The 21,750-nt window shown below is 34.3% G+C and overlaps 1 protein-coding gene across 17 annotated transcripts in view; it reads right to left on the bottom strand.

Moving 5' to 3' along the window:
- CCNH (cyclin H) overlaps positions 1–21,750 on the bottom strand; it is a 375,519-nt gene that overhangs the window by 229,792 nt on the left and 123,977 nt on the right. For 11 of the 17 annotated variants that reach the window (XR_014057583.1, XM_081503963.1, XM_081503969.1 and 8 more), the window contains one exon: positions 16,673–16,744. The gene's annotated coding sequence lies outside the window, so the exon portion shown is untranslated. Of the gene's footprint in view, positions 1–6,406; positions 6,470–9,242; positions 9,355–16,672; positions 16,745–21,750 lie in introns of all 17 variants that reach the window. The other 6 variants (XM_081503978.1, XM_081503976.1, XM_081503964.1 and 3 more) reach the window with 3 other exon arrangements.

Consider the following 21,750-nt stretch of genomic DNA (forward strand, 5'->3'; position numbering starts at 1 on the left):
TATGCAGGTCAGGAAGCAACAGTTAGAACCGGTCATGGAACAACAGACTGGTTCCAAATAGGAAAAGGAGTACGTCAAGGCTGTGTATTGTCACCCTGCTTATTTAACTTCTATGCAGAGTACATCATGAGAAACGCTGGGCTGGAAGAAACACAAGCTGGAATCAAGATTGCCGGGAGAAATATCAATAACCTCAGATATGCGGATGACACCATCCTTATGGCAGAAAGCAAAGAAGAACTAAAGAGCCTCTTGATGAAAGTGAAAGAGGAGAGTGAAAAAGTTGGCTTAAAGCTCAACATTGAGAAAACTAAGGTCATGGCATCTGGTCCCATCACTTCATGGCAATGAGATGGGGAAACAGTGGAAACAGTGGCTGACTTTATTTTGGGGGGCTCCAAAATCACTGCAGATGGTGATTGCAGCCATGAAATTAAAAGACGCTTACTCCTTGGAAGGAAGGTTATGACCAACCTAGATAGCTTATTTAAAAGCAGAGACATTACTTTGCCAACAAAGGTCCGTCTAGTCAAGGCTATGGTTTTTCCAGTGGTCATGTATGGATGTGAGAGTTGGACGGTGAAGAAAGCTGAGCACTGAAGAATTGATGCTTTTGAACTGTGCTGATGGAGGAGACTCTTGAGAGTCCCTTGGACTGCAAGGAGATCCAATCAATCCATCCTAAAGGAGATCAGTCCTGGGTGTTCATTGGAAGGACTGATGTTGAAGCTGAAACTCGAATACTTTGGCCACCTCATGCGAAGAGTTGACTCATTGGAAAAGACCCTAATGCTGGGAAGGATTGGGTCAGGAGGAGAAAGGGACGACAGAGGATGAGATGGTTGGATGGCATCACTAACTCGATGGACATGGGTTTGGGTAAACTTCGAGAGTTGGTGATGGACAGGAAGGCCTGGCATGCTGCGATTCATGGGGTTGCAAAGAGTCGGACACAACTGAGTGACTGAACTGTATATTCTTTTTATTTCTTTACTCTAATTACATGAAGTCCAATGAGGTGGCTTCAAAAGAGAGACTCAGCTTCTAACCTAAATGGCAAATGAGCTGAACTTTTTTTGTTTATGAAACCTTTATAAGAACTTGTAAATAGTTCTTTAGGATTTCATCGTGACCACATAGTATACAATTGAAAGAATTATGAAACTGAAAATTATTAAAGAATTATGAAACTGGGAATTATGAATCTATCATTCAAATCAGTTAACTCAGTCTCAAAAGATTTGGGTTATTTCATACGGGATAGACAATTTTGGTTTTCTACAGAACCTAGTTCACTGAATGAGCTATTCTTGCCCTGCATAGATACAAGATAAGAGGTCTGAAGTGGTCATGCCTTAGGGCAGTTTGGATTTGGTTTATAAATATTTTAAAGATGTCAGAAATACCTTAGAGTTGCACAAGAGCCAGAGATTAAGAGATTCAGTCCAAGAAAAGGGAAAAAAAAAATCCCACTAATGAAATCTGGAATCAGACAAAGGATGATATACTGATACTCACTTATGTTTCGCTTTGGCAGTTCATTTGTATGTGTGTATAATGTGTTTCTTTTGAAAACAAATATTTTTCTGAAGTAAATCTTAGCTTTCTTGTAATCAAGGTATCGTAAATGCAGCTTAAATCAGCAATAACTGCTCTTGGTACAAATATGTTTGAATTTTAATTTGAAAGTTGAAAATTTTTGACTTAAAAAAATTGAATTTACTAACATGAAAATGCATTATTACATTGTTGATGGGTTTGTAATTTTAACATTTTTTTTCCAGAACTTTCAATGAGACTACTTACATTGAAAACAAAATCAATTAATAATATTATTATTATTATTATTGTTATTACTAGCTATTGGAGTATGTATAGTCAGAAAAGTGTTTCTATTGGTAATTAAGCTACATGAAAAACCATTTTCTAGAGAAAGAGTGAGGGAACAGATCATTAACTACATCTGCTGGTTTTTTTAAAAAAAATATTTAGAAAGGGAAGCCTCAAAAATGCAACTGCTGTTGATTAACCGAAATACTGTTTCTTACATGTTTTTAATTTAAGATTACTTAATCAGAAACTATAAGAAGTTACTATTCCATCTTCTAAATAATATGCTCTTAGATCAATAAAAGAGAAAGAACTGCATGATTACTAGGCAAGTGGACTACTAGTTACCCATTAATTTTTATTTTGTATTTTGGAACAGATATGTATGAATATAATAATTAATAAATCAAATGAAAGAAATAACCAATAAACAATAATGGAAATACACAGTTTCCAAAATATTTACAACTTTACTCTAAATTCATGTCAATCACACTGTGTTTCTCAATTCAATTCTGAAACTTAAGAAAATGGAATCTTCAGGAGATATTAACTAGAATCGGTACATACATGTAATATCTGTTATAGAAAACATATGTGGATTTATAAGTGTACATATACGGGGGTTACTCTCATGGAAGGTCAGTGAGCAACTTTAAAAGAAAGGAAATTATTTGAAACCATAAATCTACACTTAAGTAACCACAGGTGCCACAAAGAAGTCTCTTTCTTTTTAAATGCCTTTCAGAACAACAGTGTCCAGGCATTGGATCTGGTCTCTTCCCCTTCATCCCACCTTTCTTGAGGTCCAATTAATACATTAAAAACTGCTCATATTTAAGGTGTAAAATTTGATGAGTTCAGACATATGCATACACCCATGATTAAGGTAATAAATATTGGATTTAGTAGTTACAACATTTATGATAAGTGTAGCCAGATTTGTATAGATGCTTAAGATGCTTTAAATATTTTTATTATTTAAAAGCAATTGAAAACTCAATGTAGTATGGGGGGGAGACCAGAATGACTGTGGAGTGAGGATGTCAGAATTATTAGGAAAATATTGGAAATGGTAAATACTCTTTAGTCAGTGGAAACTGCCATGAAGAACACTGCCCTCTTAGTTTTGAAGTTTGTGAGGTATGTTCCAGAAAACAAAGAGAAAAACCAAAGAAAACAAAAAACCTATCAGATGCATTCCAGCATTTTTAACCATCTCCATTTCTTACTCATTAAAAAGTAAAAAATGGAGAATACTCTTGACAATGTAAACATTTTATGCCAGACATGCATTATATTATTTAAATATTATGAATCCTGTCAATGCCTATAATTGGTTCTCACATACATACGTGAGGACTCACATTTTTTCATGTTTAGGATACAACATAATAGCATGCATTTCAGAGAATGTTATTGCATTTGGGTTCCAAAAGCAGAAATTCTTGAAATTTAAAACTGCATGTGTCAGAATCTACTTGGCCAAAAGATTCACAGTATCTATTCTAATATAAAGTAATCTCCATTTCAAATGAAGCAGATATATATCAGTATTAAGAAAACAAAGAGCTCAACCTAATGCTGGAGGTCTTCTATTGACACTCGCTCCCTCGTAAGATTTCTCCACTAAAAGATTACTGCATGGGAGACTTAACAAAGGGCCACATGTGGCCCTGGATTTGGTTATTAGTGTAGTGAATTATATTTTTATTATAATTGTTTCCTCTTCACTATTCTATGCTTAAGGGACCTGCTCTTATAAATGACTACAGGATAAATATAGCTGATAAACACAAATGACGGTATCTTTTGGCATTAAGATAATTATAGATCATTACGTACTAGGAATAGTCAATAGTCCTAAAGTAATATGATTAAATAATGCACTTTAAAACTGTACTTCACCTAGGCTTTTTAATATTTTACTATTTCTCCTTTGTTGCTCCAAAGCTATGAATTTCAAGATTTATTTGTCACTACTCTCTATATTTTCTGCTGTACACAGTATTTGTGGGCTATGGCAACCAATCCCCTTGGGCTTTCTTTTGCTTTAATTTGCATAAACACAGGCATCATATGAATATTCAGTGAGTGGCTTTGCATTAAGTAAGTGCCCTTAATCAGCTTTTCAGTTCAGTTTTATTGGTTGCACGCACAGTCAGTTATTTCATCCAGAAAATCTGAAGGCCCTACAAACTAACCAGGTAAGGTTGTAATTCCTTGATGCATTTAATGAAAGAATATTATCATTTGATTACATAGGTTCTGAAGAATGCTAAAAGCATGGTGGTTTTTTTTCTTTCCCTGTGTTTTTTTCTTCCTGTGGTGGTCAGGTGGGTGCATGATTCTCTAATTTGCATAAACATCAGCTCTATGAATAATTCATCAGGGTTATTTTAAACACTAGGCTTCTACTTTGGATGGCACTAGGGTACTGCCATTTGATTGGCTGAACGCTGTTTTCATCACCAACAGAATTCCTATAACATGAAAGCTCCTAAAGTAGCTGAATTGAATATACAGTATTTGTTTTTTTTGAAAAATGTCTGTTATCTTTTCAAAGCAAATTGTGCTGCTTTTCCCTCACCCTAACATTAGGGCTTCTAAGCTTTTCATGATAAATACATTACAAGCTCAAATGTGGCTACTGTTTGTAGACTTGACCGGTGTCTGTGATTTCTGGAGAATGGGGTAGCAGCTGTATTCTTCTGAACATGCATAAACATGAGCAACATGTAAATAAGAAACTGTCACATGCATATGGAGCCCTGGACAGCTCCATTCCTAGGATCCATCTATTTTCCTTTAACAGATTTCTCTTTTGGAATAGATAACTTTGAGACTGTTTCATCTATTTTAGAATGCCATGGACAATTATGGTACTGTATATGGGAATAATAAGCATATATGATCTGACAAATTATTTCTTATTGAATGCGCAATTTATAGTTCCTCTCAGCCCACCTACAGATTTTTAAATTTGGTACTTCTTTGTTATACAATAGTGACAAGAGAAGTGTTAATCAAGAATGACCAGGTAATTAATTTAGATGTTAGGGTGTAATTCACTCCCATAATTTACTAAAGATAAATTGTCCCTTTCTTTATGCTTGTGGAGATGAGGAATATGGAGGTTCATGCCATTCTTTGTTAGTCACTTGAACATTAACTATTTGCACTTCTGGTCTGTGCCTTCACTGACAAGATTCTCATTGTAAACATTTGTGATCCTGAAACACTACAGGCGCATGGGATTAGAAGAATGGTGTAAACTAAATTTAGTCTTTGGCACATTCTATTTTTGTTTTCTTCTTCCACAGAGGAATGTATCACAAACAAGGTGCTGAACAATAACTGTTATGAAAGGTATATTGAATGATATGTATAATCAGTTAGTCTGTGTAATCAACTATAAAATATTCCATGTTCTATTTCCTGTACATTGTATGGAAAAAGACATCTTTAATAGTGAATAAAGAAGGCTGAAAATTTCTCAGTATTTAATAGGTTTTCTATATAAATGTTTAAAAGTTCACTCTAAATCATTGCCCTATAACATTCCTCACTGATTTTTTGTAATTAATACTCAAATATGACTCATATAATACTGAAACTGAAAAAAAATAAAATTCCTTTCATTTTCCTTCCTACCTATCTATACATGCAATGTAGTGTTGAGTTAGTTCTCATTTTTCTTTATTTGATTATGTATAGATAGGTGAGGGTCTATTTCCATTTCCTAGCTTTCTCTTCTTTTTCTTTTTTACTATATCTTTGGAATCAATAGATACAGAAATATCTCTGAGACAATGTTCCTTCACTCAGAACCAACTTTCATAAGGACATTTGACGTATTTTATCTGTTGAGAAAACTCTTCATAATAAAAACTACGATAAGAAATTCAAAACAAAAATTGTTTAAAATGAGATTAAATTGCAAATTTCTATTGGAATTCCATGTACTCACATGAACTATTCTGTCTAACATGTAATTATAAATAGTGATTTAAATCTCACATCTGTAGTGTGCTATGTTTAATTAAATCTTGCAGAATTCAGTAAGGATGCTGCTTATTTAATTATCAGCCATTAAATGTTTACAGCTGTAATAAACACCAAGAATTCTTTACCATATTATACAGAGACTGTAGCTTTGGAACTATTTAACCAAAGATTCTCATTCAAGTGATACTCAATCTACTGAACACTTTTTATATGAAATCAGCTAAACTTACATTTCTTCAATATTTACACCTTTGTTTCAAAATAATTCAAATAATTTTCTGAACAAGAATGAAGAGTTATAATTTCAGGAGAGAGTCCTATCCTTCCTTACATCCATGACAGCATGTTTATAATGCTATTTAGATGTGTAGAGTTTTGAAAATGAAAGATTCTCATCTAACTCTTTTTGATGGAGATATTGTGAAATACCCAATTTAATGTGATAAACTGAGTTCCTTTATGTTTTTGCCATTTAAATTATTTTTGGTAATCACTAAAGCTCTTAAAAAAAAAAAAATTTTTAAATGAATTTGGAACAGCAAAGCTAGTGAATGACCACAAAATGTACCTTCCATTTCAGTGAGAAATTCTTCCTAGAAGGATAGGAGTCATCTTGTTTTGTATAAACCTTGTTTAAAGAAAAGAAAGCATTTGTTTAGATTTTAGAACAAAACCATTACATAAATAGAATTAAAGTTATAATGCATTATATTGCTAAGGAGGAAAAATAATATGTATTTTGCAACTATAGTTTTATTTCATGTAGTGCTTTTATATGTTTAGACATTTAAAAAGAAAAGCAGTGAGGCATAATATATGTTTATTTTGTCATTTAAAAGATATTTTTCTTCACCATGTGATCATCTTATATTTTGTAGATAAAAATAAATATGCAGATACTATTATCTGTAATATTTTCATTTAATCTTCTGATTACATTGTCAAAAAATCATTGGTAGGGGATTTAAGCAATTAAAGCTGTGTGTATATCCTTGCTAAATCCACTAGTAGTTAAGGAAAACTGCAACCAAGTGCTTTGGTCTGTGTGGTCTGAATAAAACCTAAATTGATCTACAGAAGGTGAAGCCTTAAACTTGAGGAACATTTGTCTGAACAAAAGTTTTGCAACTGAATATCACCTTAAGGCAAGAAATATCAATTACTTTGTATGGATTCCCCTAGCAAATTCAAGTCTTTATAAAAGATTAAATCTTCTCAATGAACTAGGACATCCCTTAGGAACTCTTAATCTAATTGATGGCACAAGTGTGTGACATGATTACCCATATACAAATCCTTCTACCCAGTGTCAGTTATTTCCCAGGAACCAAATCATTCAAATTTGCAAATATACTAGAAACTTCCTTTGCATTTTCCTGAATGGATACTGTTTAAATCTCCGTTGTCTTGTTTAACAACCTGTGTGGGAGTCAGTCATTAAGTTTCTTAGTACAGAGAAGGATGAAAAGAAGAGATGGCACAGCAGCTTACTTTTAAGCTTTCTCATTCAATTGGAGTTCCTCTCTGCTACCCTGATTGCTCAATTCCATTAGAATTTGTACACTCAAAATTTTAATGGGCGTGAGGTTTAATGAAGTTATTGGGTAACTTGACTTTGTACAGTCACTCTGAAAATATGAGCTGCATCATATTTAGGTTGCCAGCCACTATCAATAAAGATGCTATAGGCTGAGGTAGTCTTTTATTAAATGTTTAGTTCAAATCTTCTTTAAAATTTCCCAAATATCAACAACTCAGAAGCATCCTGAACTAAGCAATGAAGAGAGTAAAAAATAATATTTGTAATTAAAATTCTGTTTTAAAAGTTAATTATTTTGGAGGGAAATAAAACATTTTTCAGTCTTCTATCACATTCCTCATGGAAGAGATACATAATATATTGAGAATCTACCTGGGATGAGTACTTAAAATAGAAAGACCCTTTAGGAGAAATTTTTAATAAGGGAGGCTCTTTTAGGTTTATCATGTGGTGTATATTTTAATGCACTATTACATTTATAAGCTCTTTAATAATGAACTTTTAATAAATCACTCTGGATTCAAATAGTATTGTGTACAGTGTTTTTGCTGTTTAAAGCTTGGGTGTTATACTTCTTGTCAAGTTTTATTATCAAAATTATATTAGTCTTATATAATGTGTTGGTCAGCTTTCTTCTTTTTTGTTTTCTTTGACACAGGTTGTATATGAATTACTATCTCTGAGATTTTATATTGCCTGTAAATCTATCCGGGCCAGGCATCTTTTGGGGAAATTTTTTCTTATTGATCCAATATCTCAAGTGGTAGTGATCAGTTGGGTTATTTCTTTCTTACTATATGCATTTTGATCATTTATATTTTTCCAGAAAATTGTTCTTGTCATTTAAGTTTTCAACTTCACTAACAAACTTATTCATTGTATTTTCTTATGATTTATTAAATGTCTACTATGTGTAGTATGTTCCCCCCATTTGTTTTGTATTTTATTTATTTTTTATTTTCTATTTTTCCTTTGGTAATTCTTGTAAGAGTTTTGTCTATTATCTATACTTTCAAAGAAGCAGTTTGGGAGGTTTTCATGTTATCTATAGGCTTCCCTGGTGGCTCAGATGGTAAAGAATCCACCTGCAATCATATTAGTCTATATTGTTTCTTAGTTCTTTATTTTATTAATGTCTGTTCCTTAAAGCTTCGTCTCCTTGAGTTCCTTACAGATTATCTGTAAGCTTTGTTCTAACTCCGAAATTCTATGGTTCTATAAAAATGTTATTCTATGTTTAGAAGCCAGTAGAACACTTACATAAGCATAAAACGAAGTGGGATGTTAGTTATTATTTTGTGAACTTATTCTTTTATATAGAAACCCTTTGTCTTCAGTAATCACAGCTAGACTATTTCACATGGCTATGAGTAGACTTTAGCCTTTGAGGAAATCTACTTGGAAATACTCTTATCCTGCAGTTCCTGATGATCATGTGATTTTTTTTTTTTAGTGATTTTTAAAATCTATCACAATTTTAATAGAGAGAACTCAAATAATCTGCAGAGAAGTATTTGGAATATGTTGCACTTAGAATTAAATAGGAGTGCATTAATTACTTAGAACATGTTCGTGAAAATTTCACAGTAAAACACATGATCATTTTAGACTCATACAGAAGGTCACTAAGTCTAATAGGGAATCTTTGCATTCTCCATTTTGTGAGCTGACCACCCATTTAAAATTATCTCAAAATCAGGCAAAGCTAATGAAACAGTGCATCAGTATTCCAGTCTGCTTGCTTTGAAAGTATTTTCTTAGTAAAATCAAATTCATGCCTTTGGTATTTTAACATTAAATCAAGTTAAAACTCTCAGTTAATAAACCAACACACACACAAGAATCACAGACTGAAAATTCTTATCTGTATGAAGAGTTGGCTTTTGTTCCTTCGCTTGCTTGTTTAGTTCCTTGCCTGCACATTGTCCTAGGATGAATTGTTAATGCATAGTAGCATTCATTCTTCTTCTCTTAGCCTGGGAACATGATAAATATGGACTAAACAAATGTTGATTGAAGTCACATATTGGATGCTTGAGATTTCATACAAAAATACTTTAAATAAGTTCTAAAGAAAAAATAAGAATTTCTTGAAGAAAATATTTTAGAAAAATTATCAAATGTCTTGTGGAATATAACTTTGACTGATAGCTGTAACATTAGAATTTTGTCATCAATTATAACCTCCTTACAGTTTTTTTAATTCATTAAGTACTGATTTGACCTACTTTAGTTAATAAAGACCCTGGTTCATTTATCTGCCTCAAATATAATAAAAATCTAAGAAGAAAATAATTATTTAAATGTTAATACATAAGTGATCCAAGATGTAGAAAATAATTTTCTTTTAAATCAAGTCATATATTACTAGAATACATTTTAGTCATGATTATTTTCATTTCAATGTGATCAATTTTACATTCACTTTTTAACATGATTTCAAGAATAATTTTCTACTTATTTCAAGGTCTGTAAATTGTTTAGTTCCATATCTAGTTCCCAGATACTTGTATCAAAATATGTCTGAGCTTGCATCCATATTTTCACATTAAATTAGACCATTAAACCTAACTTCAAATACCCAACTTGGTGATTCTTTTTCTCTAAGAATATCCAAATTCCTTTGCCACCAATTTTAAAGTTTTCTGGGAGAAGAATTTTGCCTACCAACAGACTCTCTTAATAAGTCATATAAAGTACCCTGGAGAGAATTTGATTTCACATAGAATAGAGAATAAAGTCTCAATCGCAGTTGTTTCTTGATATTTCTGCGACAAAAAGTATTTTTAAAGTAATAATATAAAGATTTTGCGGGTTTTCACTTATAATTAACTCACAATATTTTTACATAATGTTGTAAGGTTTTTACCTGATGGCAGATGTGAATGACATAATGGAACAAGCTGGGAAAAGACTCAAATCTCATAACAAATCTTGCAATTATACAGAGACTCACCTTTAAAAGTTATCATTGTTTTACATGTATGATGCAATATAATATAACCAGTACTTGTATTTTATAAATCAAACATTAAATGTCTTCTATTTTCAATTATTTCTATAAGAAATAATTGAAAATACTTCCTTTTACATGTCAAAATGTGTAGCTTTTTTCTCTTTATATTATCAGAAAAGAGAGGAATCTTGTCTCAAGTATTCATCTACTTCTGTTTATTCTCCACCTGATATGTTAATCCTTGCTTACTGTATCAGAATAATTTTCATTGAGGCTGACTGTAACATTTCAAACAATAGATATGAGCATAAAAAGGAAAATATGGAGTTATAGCAGGTGATAATTTTTTAAAAATCAAAAATTTATTTTTATGTAAATGCCTAGGGGAGAGAGAGTGTGTGGGGGAGGAAGAGAGTGGAGTGAGGGAGAGTGAGGCAAAAGAATAAAGTGCAAAGAATGCAAAAGAATAAAATGAACCCTTATCCTACAAAAATTAACTAAAATGAATTAAAAATAAAAATGTAAGACCCTAAACTATGAAACTCCTAGAAGAAAACAAACGGTAAAAGCTTCAATATGTTCAAATAGGAATGATTTCTTGGGTATGACACCAAAAGCGCAGGCAGCAAAGCCAAAACAGACAAACAGCAATACGTCAAATTTCAGTATGTCAAAGGACACAATACAGATTGAAAAAGCAATCTATGGGATGAGAGAAAATATTTGCAATTGTATCTCTGATAGGAAGTTAACGTAAAGAATATAGAAACCCCTGCAATGAATAATAAAATAAAAACAACCTGAGGGCTTCCCCAGTGGTCCAGTGGTTAAGAATCCACCTGCCAGTGCAGGGGACACAAGTTCAATCCCAGATCTGGGAAGATCCTACATGCTGCGGAGCAGCTAGACCTGTATGCCATGCTACCGAGCCTGCACTCTAGAGCCTGTGCTCGGCAACAAGAGAAGCCACCACAATGAGAAGTCATCAAGAGGTGGAAGCAATCCAAGTATCCACCAATGGATGAATATACAAATACATAGGAATGTTATTCAGCCTTAAAAAGAAAGGATGTTCTGTCACATGCTACAACATGGATGAACCTGGAGGACATTATACTAAGAGAAATAAACTAGCCACAGAAAAGGCAAATGCTATATCATTCTACTTATATGAGGCAACAAATATAATTAAAGTCATAAGAGACAGCAAAATTGTGGTTATCAGTGGCTAGGGGAGAGAAATTCATTCAATGGATAAAGAATTTTTTCAGTTTCAAGATATTTTTCTAGAGGTCTATTGTACAATGTGAATATATTTGACTAATGAATTATATACTTAAAAATGGTTAAGATGGCCAAGTTTATGCTATGTGTTTTTTAACCACAATTTTCTGTTATGTGTTTTTTTAAACCACAGTTAGAAATTTTAAAGAGTTAACTCAACATGCATTAGCCCATCAGTCCCCAACCTTTTTGGACTATGGACCGGTTTCGTGGGAGACTATTTTTCCATGGATTGGGAAGGACGGGGGCCTTTCAGGATGATTCAAGCACATTATATTTATTGTGCACTTTATTTCTAATCTAGTGCTACTGCTGATCTGATGGAAGGTACCTGTCTATGGCCTGGAGACTGGGGACTCCTGCACTAGACAATATAGAATATTTTGCCAGACTTTTCACTATTAAGAAGAATTGATTTGAAATCAATTAAAAACTTATGTCTTTACAAATTATTGAAAGAAAAGTAGTATAATTTCAAGGTATTTTTTAAATAATGGAGGCCAACAACATATACAAAGTTAGAGTTTAAAAAATCTGGGTAATTGTTCTATTCTTCTAAAAAAATAGGCAGTTGGACAAACCAGAAAATGTTGACTTTATCCTAAGATATCTATTTACAATTGCTTCTGAGAGATTCAGAGCATATTAATGCTTTGTTTTATAGAATGATTAGAATTTTTAACACTTTTTTGCTTCTGATATTTGAAATTATCGAGTCGGACACGACTGAAGCGACTTAGCAGCAGCAGCAGCAGCAGCTATCCATCTATTTAGCCATGAATGTGTCTATTTATACATAATTTTCCTCCTTCCTTTTTCACTTCAACCCTACAATACCTGTAGGTGCTTACCAAGATTGTATGTTCCCAAATATTTTAACTGTCTAAGAATCTAAACAATGTTGAGAGGAGTCTTATCAAGACTTTTAAGGAATTACCATAATTCTTAATGAGACAGTGGAGATACTTTGCGCTTTTTTTAACCTCTATAAAATCCTGCCAAATTTTAAGCAATGGCTAATGTGACTCAAACTTTTCTTAGTCTAAATACAAAAGGTAGCTGCACTGTGATTCACAATGGATGATCTTCTCCTTTACTAATAATGACTATTGCATTTGCTGTTCTTCACACTAGTTGCTATGTCAGGACAACTGCATATTTTGCACAGCACTCTCTACCAAATGTTTTGAAATTTACCCTCCAGAGACTATCTTCAATAAATGGGCTTCCATGCAGTTAATGAATATTTTATTACCCTCTTTCCTTCTTTTGGTCTAGAATGAAAAACATGGGTTAAATGTGAAGTGTCAAATTAACAGGAATGTTTCATTGAACCATTCATTTGTGAAACACTTTTGTTAAATATGTGTGTATTCCATGTAATCAATTTACTAATGTAAATATATACCATGGAAAACATGAGTGATTCACTATGAAATGTTTAATATTTTCTAAGCATATTTTCTGGCATTATAAACACATCATTTTGATTGACTTGAAATAAGACAGTCATTGACTGGTATCTGATAGGTCATTTATTCTCTAGAAATTCAAATGCATTGAGAAAATCTTCTGCAATGAAATTATTCACCTAATACCATTTTTCTGTTGTCATTACTTGATCACCTTTTGCCCTGTGTCCACGCAAAATCATGGTTAATTTTTTAGATCATTCATTATTTGCCTATCAGAGAATTTCTGCGTGGTTTGGGTCAAATTTGGAGCTACTTTTTTGGAATAACTCAGAAAATGTTTCTGCTACTGTTAAATGATGTCATGTAACATCAAATATTTGCATTCTAGGAATGGCATATATGTTTTCTATGGTCTTAAAAATGAGCCAAAATACGTGAAATTCAATGAGTTCATATTGCTCTGGCAACTGGGCACAACTAAAGAACATTTAATGAAGATATGCTATGTATCTGATACAATGTTAAACATTTCAGTTTGTCATCTCATTATATCCTCACCATCACACTGTAATATGGGCTTCCCTTGTGGCTCAGCTGGTAAAGAATCCGCCTGCAATTCGGTAGACCTGGGTTCAATCCCTGGGTTGGGAAGATCTCCTGGAGGGCACAGCAACCCACTACAGTGTTCTTGCCTGGAGAATCCCCATGGACAGAGAAGCCTGGCAGGCTACAGTCCATGGAGTTGCAAAGAGTTGGACACGACTGAGTGACTAAGCACAGCACACTGTAATATAAGAGCTAATATCAACTACATTTTATCATCCAGGAAGTTCAAGTTCAGAAAGGCAATTTGTCCTACGCCAACTTATAAGTTGAAGTTTGGGTCAGTCTAATGCAAAAGCCTGTATGATTTCTGTTTTCTCATGTGGATCCCAGGTTAATATTGACAGCCCTTCATAATATGAATGCAGTCATGCTTAATTAGACTTTTTAATTCACTTTTTAAAAGTAGAAAGGGGGTAAACATAAGGGAACATACTTTCAAATGCTTTATACTGAAACCTTAAAATAAAAAATTAGGTTATTTCTATAGTAAATATGATAGGTATGATTGAATTTTGAATTCTGAACTTCATCTCTACTTAGAGCAGTCCATATTTTTCTCAACTAAAATGGATAATTGATATTTTAACCCTGTGTAAACACTATAGACAATACACGCTTTGCTTTTAGGTCAGTGATTGAACCAGTTTTTTCTTGCTAGACTTATTCATGCATCTAATAAATAATCTGTGAGTACATGCAATATGCCAGGCACCCTTCTAGGTGCTTGAGGTGAATGATGAAAAAAAAAATCTGCCCCTACGGAAATACATTCTACTGAATTTGATCTCTGGAGCTAACTCATACACTACATTGAAATACATTACTTGTAGGCAATATGCCTATATAACTTTCATCTGCCATTTGCTGTATTCATGATATCAGGATAATCAAAACATCAAACTTAAGGTGATTCTTAATCTACCAATGGTAAGACAATTCCTTCCTTGTACATGCGTGTGTTTATCTCAACAAAATGGAATACAAGGAAGTGTTGAGATGTTCAGTTGAAACAGACTTTCCTTCAGTCAACAAATAACGGTCAACAGCAAATTCAGAAATGGAGTAGGTGGTTATGTTCCTGAGCTTCTTTTAATTTGTTTTTGGTAATCTTATTTCTTTTGGTCCTTTGCTTTTTGATCCCTATTTCTATGCAAAGGCCTAAGACACTTGCTTTACATGGTACTTATTACTTCTCACTTTATATTTGCTATTTCTCATTTCTATTTCCACTCTTAGTGATCTTGCCTTCTATTTCTCCATTATTTTCTTACATCTAAATTCATGGTATGAAAAGATCCGAAGTCCTTGTGTGCAGAGGACTCTAGTTCCTGTGGTTACAATGCTATCATATAACACACTGAATTGCTATTCTGGCGATAGGTGAAAGAATAGAATATTTGCGAGCCTAAATGGAAACTGGGAGACCAGGTAACCGATGACAAAGGTAATCTAGGTGAGAAATAAAGTAGACTGGACTATAGGAGTAAGAATGAGGTGTCAAAAGGGGCCAAATTCAGCAAATAATCAGCAGTTAGAACTGACAGGAATTGCTGACGTAGGAGGTATGGTGTGTAGTGTTTTGTTCAGAGTTGGCACACAGAGCAGATGAAATTCACAGTGACAACATTCACACATCGAGGCATTAAATAAAACGTTCTCACTTCATCCTGAGAAAAGACAGCTTTCCTTAAAAGACTTGACTTGTCAGAGGATAAAGGGAGTCACAGAATCCTTTATAAAGAATTCTTATTGATGGCTAGCAATTCTTATAAGTCTCTAATCAAGAGGTGGAGGGAGAAAATATAGAGTGATAGTTATTATGATGATCATAATTTTGTGAACAGTGTAAATTATCTGGATTGTAAACCACAAATATTGAATATTTCTGTGTTTGCTTTGCCTTAGACTTTCACTTGTCTCCTTGGTAACTGGCAATTTTAATTATAGTAAGAAAAACAAAAAAATTGACCACTTAAAAATTTATAAAATCAGACTGGTTAAGTTGAAAGGATTCTCTTAGAGTCCTAGCACTAGTTTTACTTATTTTTTAGTTATTGGGTACCATCAGGAAAGTAGACATTCAGAGAAAGAAGAGCATATCAGAAAATTGACAGCTTTGTGGATAGCTTGAAAGGCACGAGTAAGATATATTTAAAAAGAAAATATCAGTGAAAATGAGTGAAGCTTCCCAAACAAAGAGAATTCAGTGATTAAGTATGTTGTCAACAGATTCTGACAGTAGCCATGCAATGAGAGTTCGGATATTTCACACACAGGCACTATTGCATCAGACAGATAAATATACATCACTAATTTTCTCATTGGGTTTGGTGAGTTTATCCCAGTTCTTCTGTAGTCAACAAAACTAGTATTTAATGTATTTATTGTTGATTCCACTGTGAACATCTATTTGGAATATGGCTGATTTGTGATCACAGTCAGAGGTAAATCATTTGGAGATGATACAGATAGATAGGTAGACAGATAGATAGATAGGCACTGAAACAATTGTAGCTAGCCTTTTGTAGCCAAAAGAAGGGTACAAATATTTAACAGGCCATTATGTAAAATTCTTGTTTGTTTTTTACATGATAGCTCTTACTTAGGCATTCTTTGCAATTTTAGAAGTTAAAGACTAAAAAGGAACTAATGAATAAAATAGATTATTTGGAAGCACTCAAATTTAAACACTCACTTCTCACTAAAAATATCAATGTTGAAAGTTACTAAAAATGAAACATTATCAAAGAGTATCAGCAATAATATATTTTGCCAAGACAAAGCCTGATCTAAGCTAAGCTAGGTTATCAGGTTCACTGGGGTGAAAAAGGTAACATAGGTGGAACTAGTGGTTAGTAAATAGGGACTGTGCATTATAATAATTTCATTTGGGATTCAAACAACTCTAAGATGTAGTTGTTAGTATCTCTACTTCATGAGGTAAAGAAACAGAGGTTCAAGAAGATAAATACTACCTAGGACTTGTAAAAAAAAAAAAGTAAAGTAAGTGGTAGAAGTATAAGTCAAACTCACATTCTCTTCATGACATTTCTACACCCTTCTTTCAGTAAACATCTTTTTCAGCAGTAGGAAATCTTCCATGAGCTGAAAAGAAACGGTCAGGAGATAAATTTCAGCACCATAAAAAGAAGCACCTTCTATCTATTCAACACTCTCCAAGGACTTCCTTGGTGGTCCGGGGTTAAGAATCTGTCTTGCAATGTAAGGGACACTGATTAGATCCCTAGTCCGGGAAGACCCCACATTCCATGGAGCAACTAAGCCTCTGTGCCACAGCTACTGAGCGCACGCTCTAGAGCCCGTGAGCTGCAACTACTGAAGCCCATGTCTCCAGAGCCTGTGCTCTGCAGCAAGAGAAGCCACTGCAGTGAGAAGCTGGCGCACCACAACAAACAGTAGACCCCACCTGCCACTAGAGAAAGCCGACATGCAGCAACGAAGACCCACCACAGTAAAAAATAAACAAATAAATCTTAAAAAATAAAACCCAAACACTCTCCAACCAAAGTGGACTTTCTCAGGAGCTATTTTTTATCTCTGATAACTGCAAGATCATAGGAGTCAATGATTACACTTTATAATCATGATGAAATAAATTAGGAATTGAATTTCATCATACAATTCAACTTCTAAAAATGGAGCTAGATAGGCATGCTGCTGCTGCTGCTAAGTCGCTTCAGTCATGTCCGACTTTGTGCGACCCCATAGACGGCAGCCCACCAGGCTCCCCCATCCCTGGGATTCTCCAGGCAAGACCACTGGAGTGGGTTGCCATTTCCTTCTCCAATAGGTAGGCATATATCACTGCTAACAGCACTCAAGAAGATGAGGAAAGATGACTGTAACCCCTTCACCACTGATAAGAGACACCTGAATAAGCACTGTTTATATTCAGTTGCTTTGTAAGGGCCAAAACCCTTGGATTGTGAACACCATCCACATGGCACTACTCATGAGTTGATCCATGTGTGTTTCAGTTCAACCAGTAAGAGAAAAATACACCAGATATTTTCTGACTCTTACCTCTTATAAATTTTGAAATTAGATCTTATATCTAGTTTGTATCTTTACAAATGCACACTCTGTTCTTTGATAGAAGCTAAACCAAAATTATTGGTCTCACTGGTCTGGCTAATGATTAGATTATTTTGAGTCCAATACAAATACATTTAAGAGATCAAAAATAATGCCACCCTAACCTAATCACAATGTCCTTCTCACATAGACACTTGACTCAGCTGATGCATATAACTGAACCACACTAGTTATAGTCCTATATTCTGAGACGTTGTACTTACTCTAATTTGTTTCCTTTTGGACCTTTACCTATAGTTCTGATGGACTTATTTGTGACCCCTATATTCATAAATAAAGAGTAGCTATTGCTATAATAATGTCTATTTAAAATTTGTCATGATCATTTTTATTCTGGCTACTGAGACAAGGAAAATTAACAGAAAGCTGACAGATTTCTCAAGATGCCTTTGAAATATAGATATTTGCCTCTGTCCTCTGACCTCTTCAAACGAATTGTACTCCATATGTTTATTATCAATAAATATTATCTGATGTGAATACTAAGATTCTACCTTTTAAATAGAAGATATAGATTGCATTTACTACAAGTGTTGGCAAGCATGTGGAGCAACTGGAACTCTCTTACATGGCTGGTTGGGATATAAAAAATGGTTTATCCACTTTGGTAAATAGTTTGGTAGTTTCTTAAAATTCTAAATATACATCTATAAAATGATTCATTCATTTCATGCTAAGTATCTACTCAAGAAAAACAAATACAGCTGTTCATCAAATTTTAATATGCAAAATGTTCACAGAAGTTTTATATGTAATAGCCCCAAACTGGAAACAACACAAATGTTCATGGGTGAACAGATAAATAAAAATTATATTCCATACAGTAGAATACTATTCAGTGATTAATAGGAATGAATTACTGATTCAAGCTACAATGTGGATGAATCTCAAACTATTATGTTTAATAAAAGGGGTATATATTGTATTATTCCATTTATACAAAATTCTTTAAAAATTGCAAATGAATTTCCAGTGACAGAAAGCAGATTAATGACTGTCTGGAGAATAAGGTAAGAATAGATTGGGTATGAGGAAGTGAGAGGCTACTGAGGAGCAGGGGGAAATTCTGAGGAGGACTAGATATGTTTACTGTCTTGCTTTTTGTGATATTCTCATGGGTAAATACATATTTCAAAACTTAAGTTCTATGCTTCAAGTATGTGTAGTTTATTACATGCCAATTATATCTTAGTAAAGTTATTTAAAAACTATAATACATAAGATAATTGCATGTTTTTGAAGAAAAATATTTATATTTAAGACTAGGATCATAATGATATTTAAGAAATTTGCTTAACATTTTGTTAATACATTCAGATGGGAAGACAAGTCATTTTTTTTTTAAATGACACAAAATGCCAAACAGTCAATGAATACATGTTACCCTAACAACATCCTCTTGTCTATCCCAGTGAAAAATTTTATTTTTTAAATAATATTTATTTATTTATGGCTGTGCTGGGTCTTCACTGCTGCAAGGCTTCGTCTCTAGTTGTGGTGAGTGGGGACTCAGGAGTTGGGGCACGTGGGCTTAGTTTCTCCACGGCATGTGGGATCTTCCCAGATCAGGGATCGAACTCATTTCCCCTGTGTTGGCAGGCAGATTCTTTACCACTGAGAAACCAGGGAAGCTCTCCAAATGACAAATTTTTGATTGTAGAATTCATATAAGTGTTTCAAGGAGCTGATCTTAAAAAGAACTTCATATGTATAATCTTTACCTCTATTTACATTTGATATCATCTTTGGTTTATGTTGGGGCTTCCCTGGTGGCTTAGACGGTAAAGAATCTGCCTGCAATGTAGGAGACCCGGATTTGATCCCTGGGTCAGGAAGATTCCTTGGAAAAGGGCATGGCTACCCACTCCAGTATTCTTGCTTGGAGAATTCCACGGACATAGGAGCCTGGTGGGCTACAGTCCACGGAGTCGCAAAGAACTGGAGACAACAGAGCGACTAACACTTTCATTTTCACTAGCTTCATATTGGTTTCATCTCTATCAAAAAGCAAAGAGAACTTTCACAATGAAAACTAACCTCTTTTATAATGAAATCTGAATCTACTACTCTCTGTAGGTGCCATTTACAATAAAATGTTACTTAAGCCACAATAATTCATGTAGTGAGAATAATAGTCACTTTGGACAGTACTCAACTCTGGGAATAAAGCAATTTTACTCTGGAAAGCATCTTCATTTAATGCTACTCAACCATGCTGGGCTTCAGTATGAATAAGTTTTTAAAAATTTAGTACTAATATACTCATCTTCTGGTAGTAGCCTCAGTACTATCATATATCTTTCTCTTTAATGATGAAAAAACACTTTTTGTTTGTATTGCTAATATTCTTTGTCATCTAAATATATCATGATGTCATCCGTTTAGTTCTAATCAGACAGAGTAATATATTGTGAAAGGGGCCATAGTATGCTGTTGTTCAGTTGCCCAGTCATGTCCAACGTTTTGCAACCCCATGGACTGCAGCACACCAGGCTTCCCCGTGCCTCACCATCTCCCAAAGTTTGCCCAAGTTCATGTCTGTTGCATCAGTGATACCATCCACCCATCTCATCCTCTGATGCTCTCTTCTCCTTCTGCCCTCAATCTTTGCCAGCATCAGGGACTTTTTCCAATGAGTCGGCTATTCACATCAGGTGACCACAGAATATAGGCTAGTATTTAGCTATAGTTTTCCTTTGTAGGGGAAGATCCTCCTTTGTTCCAGATATTTACTATTTTCAGACAGGATCAGTAGAGTCTCATGTCTTCTAATACTTTGATGCTCACTGATAAGCTGTGTGATATAGTTCAGTTCAGTCACTCAGTCGTGTACGACTCTTTGCAACCCCATGGACTGCAGCACGCCAGGCTTCCCTGTCCATCACCAACTCCCGGAGCTTACTCAAACTCATGTCCATCGAGTTGGTGATGCCATCCAACCATCTCATCCTCTGTTGTCCCCTTCTCCTCCCACCTTCAATCTTTCCCAGCATCAGGGTGTTTTCTAGTGAGTCAGTTCTTCACATCAGGTGGCCGAAGTATTGGAGTTTCAGCTTCAGCATCAGTCCTTTCAATGAATATTCAGGACTGATTTCCTTTAGGGTGGACTGGCTGGCTCTCCTTGCTGTCCAAGGGACTCTCAAGAGTCTTCTCCAACAACACAGTTCAAAAGCATCAGTTTATTTATAGAAAGCTGATACAGGTAGAATTAAGTATCCAAATCCTGACTGTGAGGAAGTTTCTTTTCTCCAGGCATTTAAAAAGACCAACTGATCACTACTTATGAACTCTACTATCCCCAACAAACTTGATACTGAGTAACTTACTCAGGAAAGATGGAAAACAGCCAAAAGGTTGAAAGCACTAACTTAAGGGCGGGGCTAGTTTGACAGGCATAAGACCTGCACAGTCATAGGGTACCCTGTTCTTGGAAGGGCCCTTTGTTTGGTTTAATTTCTGTTGTCACCTTATGATGCTCAATAATTTCTGAACAAGAAGTCCTACACTTTCATTTTGCCTTGGGTCTCACAGACTAGGTGTGTGCTCAGTTGTTCAGTCATGTCCAACTCTTTGTGATCCTACGGACTATAGTCAGCCAGGCTCCTCCATCCATGGGATTTTCCCAGCAAGAATACTGGAGTGGGTTGCCATAGGTAGCCAGCCCTACTTAGAGCTCAGACAGACTGTAAATTATATGACCTTCTCAGAACCAGTTTCCTCACCCATAAAATGGACATAATTATTGTAACTACCTCCCAGGACTGTTCTTAGGAGTATATGAGAAAGTATTTACTATATGAGAAAGAATTTAGCTTCATATCTGGCATACAACAAATATTAAAAAAAATATATATTGACTGTTATCTTAGTTAATAACATTAAATGATCTCTATCATTAATATCCACTGTTTTAAAATGTCTATAAAATAGAAAATTTTACTTTAATGATGTGGATTATATTGTGCAATGTATATTGGTGTGTTAACTTTTAGCAT

This window comes from Giraffa tippelskirchi, chromosome 6, assembly GCF_054371585.1.
Source record: "Giraffa tippelskirchi isolate mGirTip1 chromosome 6, T2T-mGirTip1v1.2.pri, whole genome shotgun sequence".
NCBI lineage: Eukaryota > Metazoa > Chordata > Mammalia > Artiodactyla > Giraffidae > Giraffa > Giraffa tippelskirchi.